Source organism: Macrotis lagotis, chromosome 1 (genome assembly GCF_037893015.1).
Source record: "Macrotis lagotis isolate mMagLag1 chromosome 1, bilby.v1.9.chrom.fasta, whole genome shotgun sequence".
Classification (NCBI taxonomy): Eukaryota; Metazoa; Chordata; class Mammalia; order Peramelemorphia; family Peramelidae; genus Macrotis; species Macrotis lagotis.
In genome coordinates this window covers 428,746,406-428,771,588 of record NC_133658.1, presented here as the reverse complement: position 1 = coordinate 428,771,588, position 25,183 = coordinate 428,746,406, and the positions used below count along the sequence as shown (strand labels likewise).

At 37.1% G+C, this 25,183-nt stretch overlaps 1 pseudogene; it reads left to right on the top strand.

The window, feature by feature from the left end:
* Nucleotides 1-1,701: 1,701 nt before the first annotated feature.
* Nucleotides 1,702-2,267, top strand: LOC141506716 (ADP-ribosylation factor-like protein 6-interacting protein 6 pseudogene; annotated as a pseudogene).
* Nucleotides 2,268-25,183: the final 22,916 nt, after the last annotated feature.

The following is a 25,183-nucleotide window of genomic DNA, read 5'->3' as shown; positions in this document are numbered from 1 at the left end:
ATAGTCTTAATAAATAAAAATATTTAATAAATGGTTGTGAATGATTGAACTAAGGTCTTTAAAGGTCTATCCAGGCTCCCATAACTTTCTGAGTAGAATACATCCACCCACCACCACTCATTTCAATTTGATTCACTTCAGTTCTATTCCCAAGCATTATACTTCCCTTTTTTGCTTTTGAAGATACTGAAGGAAAACACTCAGAATCTGAATGATTCCAGATAGAGTATAAATATATTTTAACTGGAAGATGGGGAAAGAGAATCTCAAAGATCTGCACCTGAAATGCTCCCCCCGCCCATTCTGATCCTCCTCAACCAGAAGCTGGCAGGCAGAACAGAACAAAAACATAAATTAAAATTGAAAATTACATGAGAATAGAATGTAAGCCTATTTAGAATACAATCTATGTGCCTGATTTTATTCAAATACATTTAGGTGCCCTCTAAAGAAGTTTTCACTGCCAGGAACCTGGAATTTTTATATACAGAACAAATATAATTGCTTCTTCTGTGGGTAGCAATTAAAATTCACTTGTATATTATAGTATTCAGAGCCTTAGCACTTTTTCTTATTTTACTCTGCTCCTCCAAATATGTTAATACAGAAGAGAACTATAAGAGCCCTTAGAGTTCATTTCTTCCAATTCCGTCTTTTTTATAGATAGGGAAACAACAGAGAGGAAGTTTTACAAGACAGATAACCCTTCCTTCCTTTCCTCTAATTCTATTAAACTCCATTTTACTTCTACATATTACTTCTAGTATCTATAATATCTAAAGCTCTTTTTTATTTTTATTTTTGTTTTTACTGTGGCTTAAAAGTAATAAGTAAAAAATGTTAGTAAATTAAACAGTAATAAGGGTAAGGTTTCTTAAGGAAATCTAGAAAAAGTTAAAAGAAAATAAGTAAAAGCAGCTACCAGGTTATTGCATCAGAGCTGATCCCCTGATAAGCAACAACTAGGGAATTTAGCAAAGAAGGAAGTGAAGGGTAGTTATAAGAGTGTTACTGCTGGTTAATTGAAAAAAAAGTGCAAAAGAAGGTGGCTTAGCCCTACCTAATCTAAAATTATATTGTAAAGCATCAGTCATCAAAACTGTTTGGTATTGGCTAAGAAATAGAGTGGTGGACCAGTGGAATAGACTAGGTATAAAAGCAAGAGATGATTATAGTAATCTGCTGTTTGATAAACCCAAAGAGTCCGGCCATTGCGATAAAAACTCCCTCTTTGATAAAAATTGCTGGGATAATTGGAAGTTAGTATGGAAGAAACTTAGATTAGACCAACACCTCACACCCTTTACCAAGATAAGATCCAAATGGTTACAGGATTTAGACATAAAAAAACAATACTATAAGCAAATTAGAAGATCAAGGAAGATCTATGGAAAAGGGAGCAGTTGGAGAACATCACCAAAAATCAATTAGATGATTTCGATTACATTAAATTAAAACGCCTTTGCACAGATAAAACCAATGTAACCAAGATCAAAAGAAATGTAGTAAATTGGGAAACAATCTTTACAACTAATGATTCTGACAAAGGACTCATTTCTAAAATATACAGAGAACTGAGTCATTATTTTTTAAAACAAAAAGCCATTCCCCAATTGACAAATGGTCAAAGGATATGCAAAGGCAATTTACAGATGAGGAGATCAAAGTAATCCATAGCCATATGAAAAAATGCTCGAGTGCATGGCCACCGAGCGGGGCCGGAGCCTGGGCCTCCCCGCCTATACGTCCCCCTGCCCGGGCGGGGGCAGCTGGGGCGAAGGAGAGGACGACTGCGTGGTCCGCGACCTCCGGGCCGAGCTCTCGGCCGCCGCGGCCTCGCCCCCGCCGCCCAAGCACAACGGGCCGGGACCCGGGCCGGACCCCGCGCCCTGCCGCGGCCGGCGCAGGTCCTCTCGGTCGTGTGCTCCCTGATCTTCGCCGCCCTCCTCGCCTTCCTTCTAGCCATAGTCTACATGATCGTGAAAGAATTGCATGGTGAGAATTTGAAGACTGAAGATGGTGTAGAGACTGGTTTATTAGGATTCTGGACTTTGTTTGCTATATCCTTAGCAGCAGGATTCTCATGTTGCAGTTTTTCTTGGACAGTGACTTATTTTGATTCTTTTGAACCTGGAATGTTCCCTCCTACTTCTCTTTCACCAACAAAGTTCAAGAGACTGACGAGTCCTTCTTTCCACATGGGCTATAGCATGGCAATTTTGAATGGCATTGTGGCTGCTTTCACTGTAGCATGGTGCCTCATGTGAATACAAATTGGTTCCCTGGCAAAATCATTTTCTCCAAAATACAGAACATCCAATTCATGTTTTTTTTTTAATGACTTAGAAGAACATCATTTCAAAAGACTCTGGATTATCTGCTATTCGTTGAATGTTTCGAATTCATCATCAACAACAAGCCACTGCTCTTTGAGTGCTGATGTTGTGTCCTAGAAATGTCTCAAGAAAATCCTAGATCATTTAAAGTTCAGGTGCTTTCATATGGAATTTGAGAGTTTTACCTCATTTTTAAACTTTTGTATGTTTATTACATATTGTTCTTTTAAGAAAGTAATCCTAAAACTTGAATGCAAGTCCTAAGTTTGACAGTATGTTTCTTTATAATATGCTGCCCTTCCATTAAGAAACATCAGAATTACTAAAATAATAGAATTAAGATTCTCATTTTTATCTTATATTAAATCAGTGTTATTAGATTAGTAAAGGAAACATGCTTCCTACTTTTACATTTTATAATCATTGATGACCTGTATGATCAGAATTTTAGACTTTGAATTATTCACTAAAACATATTTATAGATTTTTTCTATTTTAGTCTGCATTTTTATGCTTTCTGGATTTTAAATTTTATTTTGAATTAGTTCTTTTAATATCAATGACAAAAGATTTTCAAAGTTAATAATTAATTTTAGAATATCATTAATTGGTTCATATCTGGTTCCCTATTCTCGTTGTACATTTTTTGGTTTGGGTATTTTTTAAAGAAAAAAACACACTACAACCCTAAATTTTTAAATATATTTTTACAAAAATAGCCTGCTTTATTTATTATAAGAATTGATTTCAAAAGTAAACATTTTAAGTATGGAATATGGAATTTTAAATAAGCTATTCTTCATAACACCAAAATTAGATTAGGAAAGCTTGTGCTGTCAATTAACTTGCATAAAATGAACAAGAATAGAGAATTTCCATTGCATTACATTTTGCTATGTGAAGTGATTTAATGAACAGGTTTTCTAATAAATGGAATTTGTGTAAAAAAAATGCTCGAAATCATTATTAGAGAAATGCAAATTAAAGCTTCTCTGAGGTACCACCTCACACCTCTCAGATTGGCCAATATGACCAGGAAGGATAATGATCATTGTTGGAAGGGATGTGGGAAATCTGGGACACTATTACACTGTTGGTGGAGCTGTGAACTCATCCAACCCTTCTGGAGAGCTATTTGGAACTATGCCCAAAAGGCAACAAAAATGTGCATACCCTTTGACCCAGCAATACCACTACTGGGTCTATACCCTGAAGAGATGATGAAAAAAGGGTAAAAACATCACTTGTACAAAAATATTTATAGCAGCCCTGTTTGTGGTGGCAAAGAATTGGAAATCAAGTAAATGTCCTTCAATTAGCAAACTGTGGTACATGTATGTGATGGAACACTATGGCTCTATTAGAAACCAGGAGGGATGGACATTTAGGGAAGCCTGGAGGGATTTGCATGAACTGATGCTGAGTGAGATGAGCAGAACCAGAAAAACACTGTACACCCTAACAGCAACATGCGAGTTATGATCAACCTTGATGCACTCACTCATTCCATCAGTGCAACAATCGGGAACAATTTTGGGCTGTCTGCAAAGAAGAGTGCCTTCTGTATCCAGATAAGGAGCTGTGGAGTTTGAACAAAGTGCAAGGACTATTCCCTTTAATTTAGAAAAGAACAGATATCTTATTGTCTGATCTTGTTACCTCTTAGACTTATCTTCTTTAAGGATATGATTTCTCTCTCATCACACCCAATTTTAATCAAGGTACAACATGGAAACAAAGTAAAGATTGACAGAGTGCTTTCTGTGGGGGGGGGGGGAAGGAAGCAAGATTGGGGGGAAATTGTAAAATTCAAATAATATCTTTAATAAAAATTAATTTAAAAAAAAGAGTGTTGCTGCTGGGTTGATAGGAGGGTAAGCATCACAGGGAGAGATCAGCATGAAGAAACTTAGGACAAGTTGCAAGGGTATTGCAACTGGGCTGATGAAAGCAGCAGAGGTATGGGTAGGGTCTATACAAGGGCGAAGCAGATGAGGTACATGCTGGGAAAGGGATAAAGGAGGAGACAGCCTTTGGGGCACCCCAACCTCTAGTATCCTTATCTGAATATCAAAAATATACAGATAAGAGTGCCCATCTCCCTTTCCAGTAAGATAGCTTCAGTGTATAGGTTTCAGGTGGCTACAACAGGAGCTATTTAATTTAGATAAAAATAGGATGCGGATCAGACACCCACATGATATATGTAAGGTCAGCACAGAAGGAAATAATATTTAGCATAACAGTTTTCTCTTTCTAATATTTCCCTTACTTCATAGTTAGCTTCCTATGATAAAGCAAGTGAACTTATCATCTGCAGCTCATAGCTCTGGGGCCTAATATGCAGAACTTCTTATCATCACTTTTTTTTTAAATTTATTTTTATTAAAGATATTATTTGAGTTTTACAATTCCCCCCCCTCTTATCATCACTCTTATGGAATCATATCGAATTGATTAATACTGGAGGTAGTTAGTGGATTCAGCACCAGCTCAGAAGGACCTGAGTTCAGATCCAGCCTCAGATACTTAATAATTACCTAGCTGTGTGACCTTTGGTAAGTCACTGAACCCCATTGCCTTGCAAAAAAAAAATTGATTGATACTGATTGGAATAGAGTAGGGGTACAAATGAATTCTATCTCACAGGAGTAAGGTAACTCTGCTTAACCAGGAGAGCTTCAGATATCACTTAAAGGGTAAATCCCCTAAAGTCTCTAGTGTAGGAAGCAGGGACTAGGGACATGAAGAAGACTGCCAACTCCTCTTATATTGAATTCTTCCCAGAGCCTTACTCTCCTTTCAGGAATCTAATGTGGGGTTGGCATACCAATACCAATACCCATACCAATAGTTTCTCTGAAATCAGAAGCCAGAAGCACGCAAAGAGACTAAAGAGCTCCAAGAAATTCAAGATGCTTCAAGAAACTGAAGAGACCAACCCACTCCTCTCTCCCATTCTTGCTAACTCTATCCCACACAACCCACAACTGGGAGGCATTAATCTCCACCAATGAGAAGAGAATTCCAAATCAATTGACTCAGACTTTGGAACTTTTGAGTTACAGTGGTAATGATACTTTTTAGAGAATTCTGAGGGTCTTTGCTAGCCATTGCACAAATAAGCCTGCAAAGGATACAACTAGCAGGTAAACTCATTTTCTACTCAAGTAGATAAATCATCAGTAAGTCATAGGTATTTGAATCTCATAATTCTGCAGATATTATTTTATAATGTTTTATATATATATTACACATACATTAAATTATAAAGTATACAAGTATAAATGCTGCATTGTATGTATACATGAACATAGATATATTCTCTCCTGAGTATAACAGAAGTTTCTTAGAAAACAATTTTGATAATTAGGATGTTCAAATTGATGAAAAGGAAGAATGTGACCTTTAGCATAGCTATTTACATCACATCAAAGAAAATGATATTTTTTTAAAATTTAAGGCAATGGGATTAAGTGACTTACCCAAGGTCACACAGCTAGGCAATTATTAGGTGTCTGAGATTGTATTTGAACTCAGGTCCTCCTAACTCCAGGGCCAGTGCTCTATCCACTGTGCCACCTAGCTGCCCCTGAAAATGATCTTTTTTATTAGTCATTTAGTTAATAGCATTTTTAAAACTCCTACTACTCACCTTACAGGAGGATAAAAAGAATGATGTCAGTTCATGGAACTCTTCAAAGTCCTATAAGTTTTCTTTTGTAATCATAAAATGGTTAGGAGGACTTGGAATGCCAAAGGAAATTGTGTCAAAAATACATGAGACAGAAAAGGAAAGAAATAAAATAAACAGTAAATTTAGGACAAAATGAAGTCAGTTATGTTCTCCTCAACATCCAATTTCAACTATATCCACTGTGTAACTTTCAGGGTTATTTACAATAATCATCTTTTTGTAAGCTTTTGAGTTTCACATTTTTCTACCTCCCTTCCTTCCCTCCTCCCCATGACTAGGGGTAATCTGATAAAGGTTATACACATACAATCATATTCAACATATTTCAGGGTTTTTATAGAAAGAGAGAACTAGAACAAAATTAGACAGTTGTGGGCCATCTAACAATTAACAATAGGAGGTTTACTTAGTCATGGTATGGCAAGGCCATCTGCACAGCACTGGTGTGACTTCTGGGCCTGTACATATCCCAGGAAAATGGGACCCACTAAAGACTTCAGGAGTTCAAGGGGAATGTGAAAGATTTCACTTCTGACCCAGAAGAATTTAGAGATAAAAAAAAGTTTATTTACATATTGTTTTGGTTAGCAGAAAGTAAGGGAGACAGATAATAAGGGATTAGGGACAGTACTACCATGAGAGGATAAGCAGTAAAGGAGGATAGGGGCATGAGAGGTTATCTAGGGGATCATGCTCCCCATGAGAGGGCTGGCCTCCCAAAGAGACATTGTACTCAACTGAAGAGTGAATGAGCTTTTAAAGGGGCAGGAAAATGAGGCTATTGATGATGATGTTTGTCCTTCTTCGTTCTTGAAAAAGATATGACATCAGGGAGGTGATGCCATGACAAGCATGTGAAGTGGAATTGAGTAAGGGGGCTGTACTAAGTCATTGGTTGTAATTCTCCTCCAGAGTCATCTGGGTCCAGTGGCCAGATAGCTATATCAGATGTGAGGCAATCAGGGTTAAATGACTTGCCCAAGGTCACACAGCTAGTGTCAAGTGTCTGAGACAGATTCAAACTCATGCCTCTAGGGCTGGTGCTTTACCCAATGAGCTACCTAATAACTCAAAGAACAAAGGTTATGTACTTAAGGACATGGAAATGAGGGGCAGTAGCTCTAAGATCCTTCCAGGCTTGGACAGGAATCCATTGTTTTGTTGATAGGGGCTTGTCTTGTCCCAGGGCAGGGATTTACCAAGTCCTTGCCAGGGCAGTACAAGGTATTTTATTCAAAAATTCATTGACCTCATCAGGTTAGCTTAGATAATGGGGTGGGGGTCAGTATAGATATAAGACCAACTCAGAGGTTAACTATTTGACATGGTCAGTGCAGAGGGAACAGACTAGTTATAGAACATATTTCTCTCTCTCTCTCTCTCTCTGGCATTTCCTCTATTACATTGGAGGTGTATCAGTGTCAAGGGCAGAGCTTCCGATTTTATACTCAGAGGAGGAAAAGGAAAGGAAACTAAACTTTAATCACCTACTCCATGCCTGTTAAACACTTTATAAACAAACGTGGTCTCATTTGTCATCCCATCAATCCTGTGAGGTAGGTTATTACTATTATTTCCTTTTTACAATGGAGTTAAAAAATGGTATGATTGTTGAAAAACATGAACTTGAGCTCCTTCTCAGCATGAATTTGACCAAACTATTAGAAGCCAGATTGTGAAGATTGAAATGGAAATAAACAACAAAATTTACTTTTGTCGGGGGGAGGGTTGGCAAGGCAATGGGGTTAGGTGACCTGCCCAAGGTCACAAGCTAGGTAATTATTAAGGGTCTGAGGCCACATTTGAATCTAGGTCCTCCTGACTCCAAGGGTCAGTGCTCTATCCACTGCACCACCAAGCTGCCCCAACAAGATTTCCTAAGGAAGAGAGAGGAGGCAGATAAAGTTAAGTGACTTTCCCAGGGTTACCCAGCTAATGTATCTGAGGTCAGAGATTGAACTCAGGTCTTCCTTATTCTAGGCCCAGTACTCTGACTCCTTTGCTGCCTAACTCCCTCTATTTAGGCCACCAAAAAGCTTCAAATGTGGTTTGTGCCTGTGTTCCCTGAGCCAATAAAGCCCTGAGGCAATCTAAAAATAGATAAAACCTTCTTTTAAAAGAAAAACTAGCCTAGTATATGGGTCAGGACCCTGGTAGATATTGTTCCTATGCATTCTATTGTTAATCATTAGATGGCCACAAGTGTCTCATTTTATTCTAGTTCTCTCTTGATGGCAAAGTTCTAAAGGTCTTCTAAAAGACTTTTCACCCACTTAACTTTTAGGTCTATTATTGGACATCCTAGGTGAATTCCTGCCCATTGGACAGCTCTCTGAGTAGTGACAGAACAGAATGAAGAATGAAGATCAGAAACTTCAGGCTTTCCCTTATTTCAGAAGGCCTGAGTCTTGACTATAACCATGAGGATCATGTGATGGGTGATGCCAAATCTTTGCTTTTCAAAGTGGGTCTCCTGGTATAAAGTGCTCCTGCCCATTTCAGTATCCAGAATGGACTGGGGACCATGGCACTACCCACTTTCTTGCAATTAGGGCCCACTGGAACCCTTGAGGCTTTCTTCCTATACAAAGTTCTGGCACAGAGAGAGAGTTCTTGGCCCTGGTTTTGGTAGTTTCTGGCTTTTAATTTCAAGGAGAAAGATGGGAGAGGTTAACCCCACTTCAGGTTATTGAAGTAAAAAACTCTGAGAAGACATGAGGGGGCAGAAAATCATCATGTCCCTATCCTCTGTTTGCTCTTCTGAGATATTTCAGGAAGTTTCCACATAGGTGAGATCCAGGAAGATCTTTCTTGGCTGAGCTGGGTTATCTCCTTCACATTCTGTATTGTCTTCTATATATGTTTTCTTTGATTTCTGTTTTGCTCTGATTTGGCTAAATGGTTTTCTTTGCTAATCTCTATGTGTGTTAATTATAAAACTGGTCTTTGGTGGGATAGGGTTGAATCTTGGATATAGAGCTTGGGGTTACTCCTTTTCCCCCAGAAATAACAAAGATCAGAAGTTAGTTCAAACCTGATCTTATCATCCAGAAAAACACTAATTAAGGGAGCAGAAGATAGTCTTCTAGCCAGAAGCCCCTTCTCTCTGAGAACAAAGTGGCCTCTTGCTCCAAATTCCTGCTTCTCTTGGCAGGAATTAAAGTCACTCTTGGAGAAACACACTTATAGCAGAGAGATACATACAGATTAAAGTTATGGAGTACTATTGTTCTATAAGATACTGTGAATGATCAGACTTTAGAGAAGCATGGAAAGAATTATAGGAACTGATGTTGAGCAAAGGGAGCAGAACCAAGAGAACAATGTACACATCAACACCAACACTGTGAACTGATAAACTTTGATGGATGCAGCACCTCCTCTCAGCAGTTCATAGAGTTAGGACAACCCTGGGAGACCTGTTACAGACAATGCTATCCCTCCAGATGAAGAAAAAAACAAACCAAGACAAATAAACAAACCAAAAAAACCCTACAGAATCTAAATGAATAGTAAGTTCACTTTTTAAAAACTTGTCTTGTATTTTCCTTTCCTATCCCATGGTTTTCTTTCTTTTCTCTTACTCCTCATTACTCATACAGAAAATGACTAATTTGCAAACATACTAAACAAGAATGTACATGTACAATGTTCACTGGACTGTTAGCCACTTGGGGGGTGGGGTAGGAGGGGAAAGTGGAAGAAAAATGTAATTTATAAATATGCATGTGGATAAATGGTGAAAACTTTCAAATTAGATAAGTGGAAAAATAAAATAAACTATCAATTTAAGTCATTTTTGGAGAAAGGTAGGTGGAAAAGAGACTACAGATGTTTATTTTATCTTTTTCTGAGCCACACAACCAGAGGTCTTGCTACACAGAGCCTCACTACTCATGTGGTTCCCATTCCACTTTCCTACATGTTTATTAAGTAAAGCAACAAGTATTTATTGTATCTATTAAGTTCTGAATTTCTAGTACTCTGCTAGGTGCCAGGGAAATAAAGTGTTTAAATAAGACAGCCCCTACACTCAAGGAGTTTATAGACTAATAAGAAGAAAATATGCCAAGAAGAATAGCTATAATACAAAATATTTTGTTATATTGTACATTATAGAATTACAATATGTTATTTGAGGCCTGAAGTGTAAAAATCATTACAAACTGGGGCAAAGTAGGAAGGGTTTCTTGGGAAAAAAACAGCATTTGAGCTGAACCTCAAAGGACAGGAAGGAAGGCTGCCTAAGCTTTGGACTCACATGAACCAGATCCAAATATTGGGGCAGATGCCAAAAGGTATATTTGTTCAATACATTGTCCTACCCACAGTTTACTCTGGATAGTCTTTAAATATAGCTTAGGTTTTAGTTTCTACAAATTTTAAGAGAGTTTTTTTTTTTTACTCTATACTAAATGTGAAAGATGTAAAGGACTCACAGGAACTCATAAGGAGACAGAGAAAACAAATACAGAACTCATTAGGTCAACATTTGGATTCTGGAGAATCCAAAGTTCTATTGGAGGGTCCTATACAGAATTTCCTAGAATCATAGTGTCCCCTGTGGTTTGGATCCGATTTAAAAGGCAAATATACTATTGAGCTATTAGGCTGGCAACCCTTTTCCAAAAAGACAAATACTGTCTGAATAATTTACTTTTGCTCCAGTTAAGATGGAGGCATCATCATAATGGCCCAGCCCCTACTATTCCAGAACAGTTTTTTTTCTTTTAAAGTACCAAACTAGCCGTGTGGCCTTTGGCAAGCCGCTTATCCCCATTGCCTTGAAAAATCTAAAAAATAAAAAAATGAAAAAAAATAAAGTACTAAACTGAGTAATGATCAAGCAATCTAAGGACAAAGTACCTTTGCTTGTAAACACTTTTAAAGAGATTCAGTCAGAAAAGCCCTAGACCACGCATGCAGTACAGGGATGCCACCTAAAGCCTGCAGCGATTTTGTATTGACTCCAAACTGCCCCGGTTTCATAGGGAGCAGTCAAATTGAGCCCTAGATGACATCATATCCTACTATTTAAAAAGTTAGTAGCTGACTGAGCTGAGGTGCTCCCAACATCCTGGAAAACAATGCTTAATACTCAGAGGCAGTTGCAGAACCAAGGTTAACAGAAATGAAGACTAAACAAGGCCTACACTTCTTTTTTGAATGCTCAGACGATAGCGAAGATACAAAGTTCCAATTCTGAAGTAAAGTTTTAAAAATAATGAACAGGGGTGGCTAGGTGGCAGCAGTGGATAGAGCATCGGCCCTGGAATCAGGAGTATCTGAGTTCAAATCTAACCTCAGACACTTGATAATTACCTAGCTGTGTAGCCTTGGGCAAGTCATTTCACCCCATTGCCTTGCAAAAACCTAAAAAAATAAAACATAAAAATAAATGAACAAGGGGCAGCTAGGTAGTGCAATGGGATAGAGCACCAGCCCTGAGTTCAAATTAGACCTAAGACATTTGATACTTATTAGTTGTATGACCTTGGACAAATCACTTAACCCCATTGCCTAGCAAAAAAAAATCAAGTAAGTAAATAGAAGAAAATATCAATGATAAAGAAATATTAATATTAATGATCTAAAGATGTTGAAAACACAAAACCAGAAGAATAAAATTAAATTCCACAACAACTAAAAACTATATTTCAAACAAATGCAAAGCTTGGCCACAAGATTTAACCAAATTCCTGAAAGAAGGGAAGTAAATATTCAAAAATGATATTATAAATGAAATAAGAAATCAAGAGGATACAACGGGTAGGAGAATAAATACTAGAATTATAAGAATTTGTAAACTTTTCCCAAGGGAAAATTCCCCAAAGAGTCAAATGCACCAAAAAAGAAGAAAAATTACTTCATCTGAAAAACTGAAAAAATAGAAGAATATATGAGGAAATGACTGTCACAAACAACTGATATGGAATCCTGTCACAGAGTAATCGCTTAAGAATCTTTAGACTACTACCAAAGCATACTCATTACTTGTATAGATTCAATTACAAATTGCTCCTTAAGAAAATAAAAAACAACTAATTAAGTAGAGGAATAGTCTTTGCTTATGACAGGGCTGTGCCAATGTAATAAAAGTGAGAATATTACCAAAGTTAATTTATACTTTTAATACTATAGCAATCAAACTGGCAAAGAGATAGTTTACAGAATTCAATGCAATAATCACAAAATTTATTTGGAGAAATAAAAGACATAGAATATCAAAGGGAATGATGAAAAGAGGCAGGAATGAAAAAAAGAGTACTTCTAGATCTCAAACAATATTATGAAGCAGGAATTATCAAATCTATTTGGTATTGCTTAAAAAATAGAGGGGGTAACTCCATAGAACAGAGTAAAAAAGGGGAAAAACAAACATAAACTCAATAAAACCCCAAACCTAAATTACTTAGGAAAGTATTACCTATTTTTTAAGAATTGCTGGGAAAGCTAGAAAGTAGTCTTGCAGAAATTAGTCTTAAACAATTTATTTCATATTCCAAAATAAATTCAAAAAGGATATGTAACCTGAATATTAAATATCATTACAGGGGTGGCTAGGTGGCATAGTGGATAAAGCACCAGCCCTGGAGTCAGGAGTACTTGGGTTCAAATCCTGTCTCAGACACTTAATAATTACCTAGCTGTGTGGCCTTGGGCAAGCCACTTAACCCCGTTTGCCTTGCAAAAAAAAAAAACCTAAAAAAAATATCATTATACACACACACTAGAAAAGAAGCAGATCTTTCACAACTATGGATAAAAGATATATTTTTAATCAAAAAAGGATAGAGTTAACTACAAAGATACAATATATTATTTTGATTACATGAAATTGAAATGTATCTGCATAAACAAAATTAATGCATCTACAAAAAGAAGGGAAGTGGTCCAATGGGGAAAAATATCTATGTCAAAACACTTAAATAAGGGTCTTATACCTGTTTACTAATTAGATTACTAATAGGCATGTGTGTGTGAACAAAAATCATTCCCAATTTAAAAAAAGAAAGATCAAAGAATCATGACAGTTATCAAAAGTTGAAAATTGTTGTTGTAGTTCATCCTTTGTTTTGAAGAGGACCAATGATATCACAAGATGTCTTGACATGCAGGTCAGTTGGATTTAAGTGAGGCAGAGATAACCTGCCCTACTCTTTGTTCATAAGTCATCAAAATCTAGTGGCAAGGCAAAGGTGAGAGCAACTGACAATGGCCCAGGATGCAGTAGGTGACCTTGCATCTTTTATGTCTCACCAAGTTCAAAGTGGTCCACAGCATCTGCTTTAGCCACCTTCATGGCTGCTGAAACAAATTATTCTCATTGGTAATTTCTGCAGATGAGGAGGGTAGGTCTTCCCATGCTTGAGGTAGACATTTCCCTAACTCACTTATGGGTTCAAAATCTATCCTCAACCTAATTTACTTTGTTTACCAAAATGGTTTTTTACCAGGGTATGGCAGTTCTTGTAGCCAGAGGGAATCTAGGTGATACAATGCATAAAATATTGGCCTAAGAGTCAGAAAGACTCATCTTCCTGAGTTCATCTCTGGTCTCTGAAACTAGCTATGTGACTCTGGGCCAGTCATTTAACCCTGTTTGCCTTAGTTTCCTCATCATGAAATAGGCTGAAGAAGTAAACGGCAAGGGCAACTAGGTGGAATGGCAGATAGAGCATGGGCCCTGGAGTCAGGAGGACTTGAGTTCAATCTGGCCTCAGACACTTAATAATTACCTAGCTGTATGACTTGGGCAAGTCACTTAACCCTGTAGCCTTGCAAAAACAAACAAATAAACAAATAAATAAATAAGCAAATACATATATACATAAGTAAATCAATAAATAAATGAATAATTGAATGAATGAATGAATAAATAGGTAAATAAATAAATGACAAACCAGTACTGTATTTTTGCCAAGAAAACCCAAATGGGATCAAGAAACAAATAAACATTATAAAAGACTATTTCAAATTACTAATAATAAGAGAATTGCAAAGATGACAAAAGATTGGAATAAGGCAACTGTAAATTAGCAAAGATGATAAAAGATGGGAATTGGGAATAAATAATTTTAGCATGGTTGTGAGAAGAGGGAAGCACTATCTCATTGCTATTGTAGCTGTAGGTGTAAAGAACCATTTTGGAAAACAATTTGTAATTTTGCCAAAAAGGGGTCTAAAATGTCTGTACCCTATGACCTAGGATTCAGCTGCTAGAAACCACTGAAGGTGGTCAACAAAGTCCCCATACTTAACAAAATATTCATAGTAGCCCATTTTTGTCATGAGTAGAGGTTGCTCTTTGACTTGAAGAGGACCATATGACATCGTTATATTGGAGTAAAGAAATAGTGTCTGAAGCAGACAATGTTTAGGGAACTTTTTCTAGCCCCTTCCAAATGGTCCTTACAAAATGTTGCTCAGATACCCAAAGGGCTGTTGAATCCCATTGCTGCTTCAGCCCAGTGAGAAGAAAACTTTATTAGGATTATACTTACAGCTCCTGGTGTAGCCACATTGCTGCTTCTATTACTTGCCTATCACCACAGATATGTACTGAGATGGGCAAAAATGATAAAATGGTGATGACTTTTGATTCACACATATTGGATTTAAATGAGGCAGAGTCACATGAAACTGAAATCATCAACCTCAGTCTTTCTTCCAGAGTCATCAGAGTCAGGTGGCAAGATAAATTCAAGTTGCCCAGTGATGGTTCAGGATTCTGTAGGTGACCTTCACATCTTCAATATCTGGCCATGTTCTAAGCTCTCCAAGTTTTCAAAGTCACTGCTGGGTCTGAGACCCCTCAGTTACCCTCAACCTGACTTAGACTGGCAAAATGATTTCCTGGGGTGTGGGTTGCTACACATACTACACTTCTTAGAGGCACAGGTGAGAATCAGGTGAATCAGAAGGACACCAAAGAAGTATGAGCATCCCTGAAAAGGGTTCACCTGCCTCCCATCAGAGCTGCTAGTTTTCCCTAAACATATCCTACTACACTCCACTTTTTTGTGGTAGCAAAGAACTTTTTAAAAAATAATGTTCATTGATTGAGGGGTGGCTAAACAAATTGTGATACATATGTAGCAAGGCTTTACCAACACAGGTTAAATTAAGCTAGAGGTACTCATTTTGGGAGATGATAGGAATTTGCTTCTGAGACAAAACATCCTCAAAGACCACTGTCATGTAGATGGGAGAAATTTCTTTCCACAGAAATCATAACCAGAACAAGCTACAAGTCTGAGACAGTCCCTTTTTGACTTTCCAGGTACATCAATATGCCTACTCATAGCATAGGTACAATGAAGTAATCTGGGCAGGGGAAAGGGTAACCTTTCCCTTCCCCTCCTTTTAGGTCCTGTGACAATAAGAGTCAGGATCCGGGTTTTGGTCCTTTTTGTTTGTCCTTTTGAGTTCTAGATACAAATGGTGGAGTTGCTGCCAATCCAAGAGGAAAACCTTCCTGATGCTAGCACTCAAAGTCAGGGAGTTTTGAACTTGGAACTTGGTAGGACCACATTCAATAGGAACTGAGCTAAACTAAGAATCTAATTCTTCTATCCTCAAAAAATAGAGGTTGGGTAAGGGGGGTTCTCTGACTGCTAAGTGGTTAAAGGGGATTGGGAGTTCAGAGGACCTCTAAAATTGGGAGGACACCATCAGCCAATGACAGAGATTAGATTTATCAAAATCCTTAAAGGGTACTAGAAAATCCTTGGGGATGGGTTAAAATGGCATAGACCTAGCTCTCAGGCAGTGCGAGGCAGAACAGTCTCTCCATTACATAAGATTGTAATGGACAGTTCATTCAGTTGCTGCATAACCTAACCCACCTCTCCTTTTTCGGCCATCTTATACCTTACTACTGTTGCACACTCTCTGGGATGTTAAAACTGCTCAGGATTTTATTTTAGCAAATTATTACACATATACAGGTTAAAACTCCTAGAAAAGCAGTAACAACTTTAAGAATAGGCTATATGGGGTGGCTAGGTGAAGCAGTGGATAGAGCACTGACCTTGGAGTCAGGAATACCTGAGTTCAAATCCGGTCTCAGACACTTAATAATTACCTGTGTGGCCTTGGGCAAGCCACTTAACCCCATTGCCTTGCAAAAACTAAAAAAAAAAAAAAAAAAAAAAAGAATAGGCTATGTGAAGTTTGGGTGAGAGAGAGAGAGAGAGAGCCCTGGTCACATGGCATGAGGGCCCACAGTGAACCACCAGAGCCTAGCATGGGAGCACATGGACTAGGAAAGAAAGAGATATAGACATCCTGCAAGATGGAAGCATAGAATCAAGAAGAGATCAGAAGGGGTGGTACTTCCTTAAATACGCTTCTGTGGTAGGTTGGGCAAGGGATGGTGCTGGTCTCACACCTTGGGCCAGTTATCTTCCAATGGCAGGCTACATACAGGTCCCTTTCTGTCCCAAAGTTAAGTGGAGGGAAAAATGGGGGATAAAATACAAAACAAAAGGGTCAAGGGGAGACAGGATACAATCAACAGGGGGACAGTTTACAACTCAGGAGCAAACAGCCCTCCACAATTAAAAAATTTTTAACAACATTAAAGCTACATTCATAATTCTCTGTATCACTATCTGATATATATTTTTCAGACACTGGTTTCTTGGCCATTCCACAAGATACTCCATCTCTTGGCTCTAGGCATTTTTACTGGCTATCCTCCACACCTACAATGCTTTCCCTCTTCTTGGAAAACTAACCTCCCTGGCTTTCTTTTAGGTTCCAAGTAAAATCTTACCTGCTAGAGGAAGCCTTTCCAATGTCTCTTAATTCCAGTGCTTTCTCTCTGTTAATTATTTCCTAGTTATATTGAACATAGCTTTCTCCTTAGATATTTGTTGTTTTCGATCTCTCCCATTAGACGTAAACTCTTGGTTTCTCTTTGTATCCTTAGCATTTAGCATAGTGCCTTGAAGTAGTAGGCCCATGATAAATGTTTATTGATTAAAGACTACTGTGCTATAAGAAATGACAACTATTATAATCAAATGAAAGATAGAGAATATTATAAAATGCAAAATGGATAATTTTGATTACATTAAATTAAAATCCAATGCAACCAAAATTAAAAGGAATAAAGGAAGTTGGGGGGGCAGCTAGATGGTGCAGTGGATAGAGCAGCAACCCTGGAGTCAGGAGTACCTGGGTTCAAATCCGACCTCAGACACTTAATAATTACCTAGTTGTGTGGCCTTGGGCAAGCCACTTAACCCCATTGCCTTGCAAAAACCTAAAAAAAAAAAGTTGAAAAACAATTTTAACAGTTAGCTTTTCTAAAATATAGAGAGAACTGATTCAAATTTATAAGAATACAAGTCTTTCCCCAATTGATAAATGGTCAAAGGGTATGAACAGTTTTCAGAATAATCAGATGAATAATGCTATCTATAAGACATATAAAAATGCTCAAAATTACTTATTAGAGAAATGCAAATTAAAATAACTCTGAGGTACCATCTCACGCCTGTCAGATTGGTTAATTGTGACTAAAATGTTAGAAGGGATGTGGGAAAACAGGACAATGATGGAGTAGTGAACTGATCCAATCCTCCTGAAAAGCAATCTGGAACTATTCTCAAAGGGCAATCTAACTGTGTACACCCTTTGATCCAGCAATATCACTACTAGATCAGTATATCAGAAAGAGATAACCAAAAAAGGATTAAAAATTCACATGTACAAAGATATTTACAGTAGATCTTTTTGTAGTGTCAAAGAATTGGAAATTGAAGGGATGTCCATCATTTGGAGAATGACTAAACAAATTGAGGTATATGAATGTGACAAAATACTATTGTTCTATAAGAAATCATGAATTGATGGACTTCAGAAAAGCCTGGAAAGACTTGTATGAACTGATGCTGAATGAAGTGAGTAGAACCAGGAGAACATTGTACACACTAACAGCAAAACTGTATATTGATCATAATGAACTTGGCTGCTCTCAGCAATTCAGTGGCCAAGGACAATTCTAAAAGATTTGTGATGGAAAATGCCATCCACATTCAGAGAAAAAACTATGGAGTCTGAATGCAATTCAAAGTATACTATTTTCACTTTTTAAAGCTCGTTTTATGCTTTATATTTTATTCCTCTCATAGATTTTTTCTTTTTCTTTTGATTCTTCTTTTACAATATGATTAATATGAAAATATTTAGAATAACTATACATGTATAACCTATATTAGATTATTCTTTGTCTAGGGAAGGGAAGAAGGTTGGAAGAAAAATGTGGAACTCAAAATCTTAGCCAAAAAAAAAGATTGTTGATAAACTGTCTTTACACATAGTTGCAAAAATAAATTAATTAAAAAAGAAAAAATGAACAGACATCAAAAACCTGGAAAGACTTACATGAACTGAGTGAAGCAAGCAGAACCAGGAGAATATAGTAACATTAACAGTAAGAGTAACATTGTGTGACAATCTTCTATGATAGACTTAGATTTCCTCAGCAATACAATGATAAAAGACAACTCTATAAGCCTTGTGTTAGAAAATATTATCTACATCCAAAGAAAGAACTATGGAGTCTGAATGCAGACCAGAGCATATTTGTTTCCATTTAAAAAATTTGTTTTATGCCTTATGGTTTCCCCCCTTTTATTCTGATCTCTTTCTTTCACAACATGACTAATATGGAAATATGTTAAAAATAAATTCACGTGTATAATTTAGATCAGATTACTCGATGTGGGGGGTGGCTAGGTGGTGCAGTGGATAGAGAACTGGCCTTGGAGTCAGGAGTACCTGGGTTCAAATCCAGCCTCAGACACTTAATAATTACCTAGCTGTGTGGCCTTAGGCAAGCCATTTAACCCCATTGCCTTGAAAAAAAATCTAAAAAAGATTACTCGATGTCAAGGGGAGGGGTGAGGGAAGGAAGGAAAGAAAAACATGTGGAACTCAAAAATCTTATCAAAAAATGAATGTTGAAAACTATATTTGCATGTAATTGGAAAAATAAATAAATTTACATTAAATAAAAGAAAGGACAAATATGATGAATTCAGAGAAGCATAAGAAGTCTTAAATGAACTAATGCAAAGGTAAGCAAACAGGGGAAACAAAAATATACAATTATTACAATGTAAATAAAAAGAGCCACCACAAAACCATTGAAAATGAGTGTTGCAAAATTACAAAGAAACAGCTCCAAAGAAAAAAATATGAAAAAACATTCCCCTGCCCCCCCACTCCTATGCAGAGGTAAGAGAAGCATAATTGTGAATCATTCCATATATATATTCTGATTCTTTTTTTGATTGATTTGTTAATTTGTTAATTATTTATTAATTTTTTCCCCTTTTCCCTTTAGGAAAGTTGGTAGAAGAAAAGCTAAGGCCTTTCCTACAGAAATGAATTAAGAAGATAACCAAACTTCATCCAAATGAAATGACCCATCTAAAGACAGTATCCTGTTTTGCACTCAAAGTTAAGAAAATTGATCTTAAAAGAATTTTTTCTCAGTCATTAAGGAGTATGACATGAGAAATTGAGTGGTTAACATTCTAGAAGACTAACCCTGAACTCCTATTTTAACATATTATTATCTTTTCTTTGTTCAAGATTTCTATAAATGTTGCTTTAAATTGTTTTGGGGCAGTCATTTTGAGATCAGACTATGTAATTTTAGATATCTCTCTCTTCAAGGTAGAAATGACTTGTTAATAACAAGCTAATGACAAGTTATATAAAATTCCTTCTGGCTAACTTGACCCTAAAAACATAGTATAATGTTAATACTAATATTTTTTCTTCAACAAAGGAGAATACAGAGAGAAATTTAAACATTATAAAAACAAGGTATTTTTTGAAATATTTTTAAAAGAAACATTAGACTCTACCTGAAAAGTCATAACAAAAAAGAAAACTTTATAGATCCAAAACCATAACTGAAAAACATTCCAAATATTTTTTAAAGTAAAAATAGAAAATATACACAGATCAACTCCTTAAAAAAAACCCTCAAAATGAAAACTTCCAAGAATTCCATATCCAAAAACCTAAACTTTCAGGTTAAATAAAAGAAATTGTATGCAGTCATAAAAAGAGTTCAAGTACCAAAGAAGGATCCACAGTCAGCTGTCACTATAAGAGATAGGAAAAGTTTAAAATACAACATTCCAAAAACAAAATATAAAACCCTACAATCAAAAATACCTGCCCTATGAGAAACAAATTTACTCCTATGGGGGGGGGGGGGGAAAGGAAATCAACCTATAACAGAGCATATGATTTCCTGCTGTTTCTGAGCAAAAAACCAGAGTGGAATGGAAACTGAAATGCAAACACAATAATCAAGTAATTCTCAGAAAGGTAAATATATCTGAGCAATTAGAAGCAACTATGCATTAAGTACTTATATTCTAATGAAAGAGAAGAAAGTGTCCTTTCAGAGTGACCTCTGGAGATGAGACCATCTCTCAACTTCATACCTTTTTACATACTCCCTATCTGGAATGCTGTCCCTCCTCACCCCTGCCTCCCAATTTTTGTTTTTGTTCTTGTTCTTAAGATAGTTTAAATCTTACTTTCTACAAAGATTTCCCAAACTTGCTAGTGCTTTCCCTCTGAGATTATCTCCCATTTATATCATATATATGTATATGTGTATATATATTATATATAATAAATATTGTATATATGTATATGTAAAAATATATAATATATATTGTAGATATATAGATGTAGATGTAGATAGAGATAGAGATAGATGAGATAGATAGGGAGAGAGATAGAGATAGAGATAGAGAGATAGAGATGATAGAGATAGATAGAGATAGAGAGATAGAGATAGAGATAGAGATAGAGATAGAGATAGAGATAGAGATAGAGATAGAGATAGAGATAGAGATAGAGATAGAGATAGAGATATATACACACACATAGTTGTTTGCACGTTGTTTCCCAAAAGAGAATTTGAGTTCCTTGGGGTTTTTTTCATTTTTTTGCAGTTTTGGGATGCCTTGCACAGTCATTTCTTAATAAATGCTTATTGACAGATTGACAAAGGACCTATGGGATATTTTTGTTTTGTTTTTCTGGTTCTGAGAGAATCAAGAAAAGAGAGGGAGGGAAAGGAATCCAATAGAAAGGAGAAGAGGAAAAAGGAGTGGAAGTTTCATATAAGAGGTAGATCATACATACCTGGAAGAAGGGGTGAGTGGAGCAGGTGTTTCATGAATTTCACTTTCATTTCAGTCTGAGGAAGGTTGAATAAATGCACACATAAAGTTTGATCTTGAGATACATTAAACTCAATAAGCAAATTGGTGGGAACAGGGAAAAGGAAAGTGTGATGGTTAAGAAGTGGATTAGAAAGATAAGATCAAAATAGGAGCATTATTTAAACATAAAGGGTATTACCATAAACATAGGAGTACAAGTACAAGGAATAGTTTACAATGAAAAGGGGAAGAATTTTTGTCCAAATGACATAGAGAGCAATAGAAGATGGAAACTGGATAATTTTGATTATATTCAATTTAACTATTTTTGAACAAACAAAACCAATGCAACCAAGATTAGAAGGAAAGCAGAAATCTGGGAAATAATTTTTATAGCAAGTGTCTCTGATGAAGTCAATATTTGTCAAATATATAAAGAGAATTGACTCAAATTTTTAAGAATAAGGATTTGAATAGACTGTTTCAGATGAAGAAATTAAAGCTATGAGTCAAATGAAAAAATGCTCTAATTAACTATTGATTAGAGAAATGCAAATAAAATGACTCTGAGGTATAAATTCATATGTATTAGATTGGCTAGTAGGACAAAAAATGATTGATGATGGAGGGGATATGGGAAAATTGGAACACTAATGCACTGTTGTTGGAATTGTGAACTGATTCAACCATTCTGGAGAGTAATTTGGAATTATGCCCAAAGGGCAATCAAACTGTGTATACTCTCATCCAGCAAATACCTCTACTAGGTCTGAGAGGATAACAAAAGAGAGGATAACAAAAGAAAAAAGACCTCCATGTCCAAAAATATTTATAGCAACTCTTTTGGTGGTAGCAAAGAATTGGAAATTGAAATGCTCATCAGTTGGGGAATGGATGAACAAATTATGGTATATGAATGCAATAGAATACTATTGATTTTAAGAAATGACTAACAGGCAGATTTCAGAAAAAACCCAGAAAGACCTTGTTAGAAAGTGAGGGAGAAAATTTGGAACTCAAAATTGTAAAAATTCAGGGGCAGCTAGGTGGCGTAGTGGACAAAGCACCGGCCTTGGAGTCAGGAGTACCTGGGTTCAAATCTGATCTCAGATACTTAATAATTACCTAGCTGTGTGGCCTTGGGCAAGCCACTTAACCCCATTTGCCTTGCAAAAATCTAAAAAAAAAATTGTAAAATTTCAATGTTTAAAATTGTCTTTACATGCAATTGGAAAAAAATTAAAATATTTTTCAAAGGAGGGTAGAATTGTTGAGAGATTTGGCAGAAGCAAAAAACTAACTTTGGAGGGTGGTTTATGAAAGGGGTAATTAAAAGGAAAAAAAAATAAAGATAAGAATCTGTGACTGGAATCCAGGTTAGGGGAATGGAAAAGGGACAGTGAGATGGAAGCAGATTGATTCAATTATAAATCACTGTAGTCAGCGCAAGATTCCCTTTTCCAACCTTCTTTGGAAAGACAAGGTGGAAGGGTAAATAAAAGGGAAAAGGCATAAGACGAATTTTATAAAGAGAAATATACTGTTAACTATCTTAACCATGAATATGAAACATATGAACTGTTGACCTTAAAAACAAAATGCAAAATCCACTAATATTTATATTATTGGGTTTATAAGAAACTTAAAGATTCACACAGCATTAAAATAAGAACCAAAGCAAAATTTTTATGCTTCAGAAGAATTATAAAAAAGTGATGATCTCAGATATAACAACAGTAAATATAGTCACGCTAAAGTATTAGAGGGAGGAGTGGCAAAATCCCTACTTTGCCCCTAATCCTGACCACATTGCCCATATTATGGCTTTCTGTTTCAACTGTAAGGGTCAGGTGGGCAATCCTTTTCTTTCTCCAAAAAAAAGCATACTGCTGAGGAAATCACTTTTTCTCTCTAGAAAAGGGGCTATAAATCTGGGGTCGTTTCTTAATATTTTGTATTTCAATATAGTTGGTTTTCCTTGTAATTCTATATTTCCAGGAAGCTAGGTGGCTCAGTAGATAGAGTACCAGCCCTGGAGTCAGGAGGACCCGAGTTCAAATTTGACCTCAAATAGTTAATTGCTTAGCTGTGTGACCTTGGGCAAGTCACTTGACTTCATTGCCTTAAATAAAAAATAAAAGGAAGGGAGGGAGGGAGGAAAGGAGGAAGAAGAAGGGGAAGAAAGGAGGGAGGGAGAGAAGAATGGGAGGGAGGGAGGGTGAGATAAAGGCTTTCTCTGTGGCTCCAGGCACAGTGCTAAGTGCTGGGGATACTATACAAACAAAAAGAAGGAAGGATACCCCACAGGGAGAGGATTTTCTCTTGGGGAAAGAGGAAAGAGAGGGTGAAGGTGGGAGGTGAACCCAGAGAGACCCTCTCCAGTCGGGGGTGCGGATATTCCGGGGTGAGAAGACCACCAGGGATGGGGGCCTGTTCCAGGTGCTAAGAAAATAAATGCAAGGGACTGTATTAGGCACTCAGTCTAGGTACATTGTGGCCACTAGGTGGCGTTGCAGCACATTCCTCTACATGAATTCAAATTCGACCCTAAACACTAGCCCAGTGACCCTGGACAAGTCGCTTAACCCTGCTTGTGACCGGTTCCCCATCTATAAACCACTCCAGTGTTTTTGCCAAGATTGGGTTGCACAAGGGGGGAGGTTACTGATACAGAAAACTAGGTAAGAAGAGTCCACCTTATGAACCAGAGGGTGGAAAGCTATTAATGCAAAGTACAGTGATTTAGTTAAGTGCCCTCTCTGTCTTAAGGGACAGCATGTTGCAGTGGTTAGAGAGGTGGACAGGGTTGGGATGACTGCATTCCTGTTCTGCTTTCTTCCACAAGTCACTTGACCTGACACTTAACTTTCAATGGCTATTAAGTCACTCCCTCCAAAGATACATTTACAAACTATTTGGTAGAGAAGAGCTTACGGTGAGCAGGGAGAATCTAGCAAGCAGAGGAAGCCCACCTATTTACAAGCATGGGGTAGGAGGCATAATATAATGTATGGGGAACAGCAATCAATCAGTCAACACCATTGAGAAACTTCAGCATGCTGGGACCTCTACTAGTGCTAGGGATACAGACAAAACCCAAGGATACAGCCAAACCTCGAGGAGCCCACTATCCTAAGAGGAGAGACAGCACACACAAATGAGAACATACTAGACAAATAAAAGATGAAAGAGTCATTGAGGGAATGGCAGTGAGAGCTGGAAGGCCAGGAAAGGCCTGCTGAAGGAGCTTTGAGCCAATTCAAATAAACTAGAATTCACAGAACAAGGCAAAAAATTATCCCTACCCTCAGGGAGCTCACAATCTACTGGGAGGGGCTACATGCAAATAACTACATACAAACAAGATGTGAATGGGATAAATTAGAGATAATCAGCCGAAGGAAGGCACTAGCATCCAGGGAGAAATGGAAAGGCTTCTTATTGAAGGCAGGATTTTAACTGGTATTGGAGGGAAACTTGGGAAGCCAGGAGATAGAGATGAGGAAGGAGAATTCCAGACATGGTCTATGGATATAAAAATAAGAATATTTAGTTTTTATAGCTCTAAGAGGCCCCATATGAATTCAGATCTTCCTGCTGTGGGGTCTGGTGTTCCCATCATGAGGTGGGGGGCAGGAAAGGGGAAAGCATCAGAAAGAGGAATGGTGGCAAAATATGGAGAGTCACAAGTTTGACCAGGAGAATTAAGCATGGGCAAATTGGACCCCCCCACAAAAAGAGTTGCACAACACTCCTCAAACCAAGGAACTCATTAATGTCAAAAGACATGGAGGGAAGTTCCAGGGTGAGAAGCAGCAGAGTCATGGTCAAAGTTCAAAAAATGAGAGTCAATGAAGACGTTAGGTGAAGAATGTTAGGAGAGTCAGGTGTCTCATTGGAGGAACAGGCAGGTTCTACTAGACTGGAAAGGGAGATAG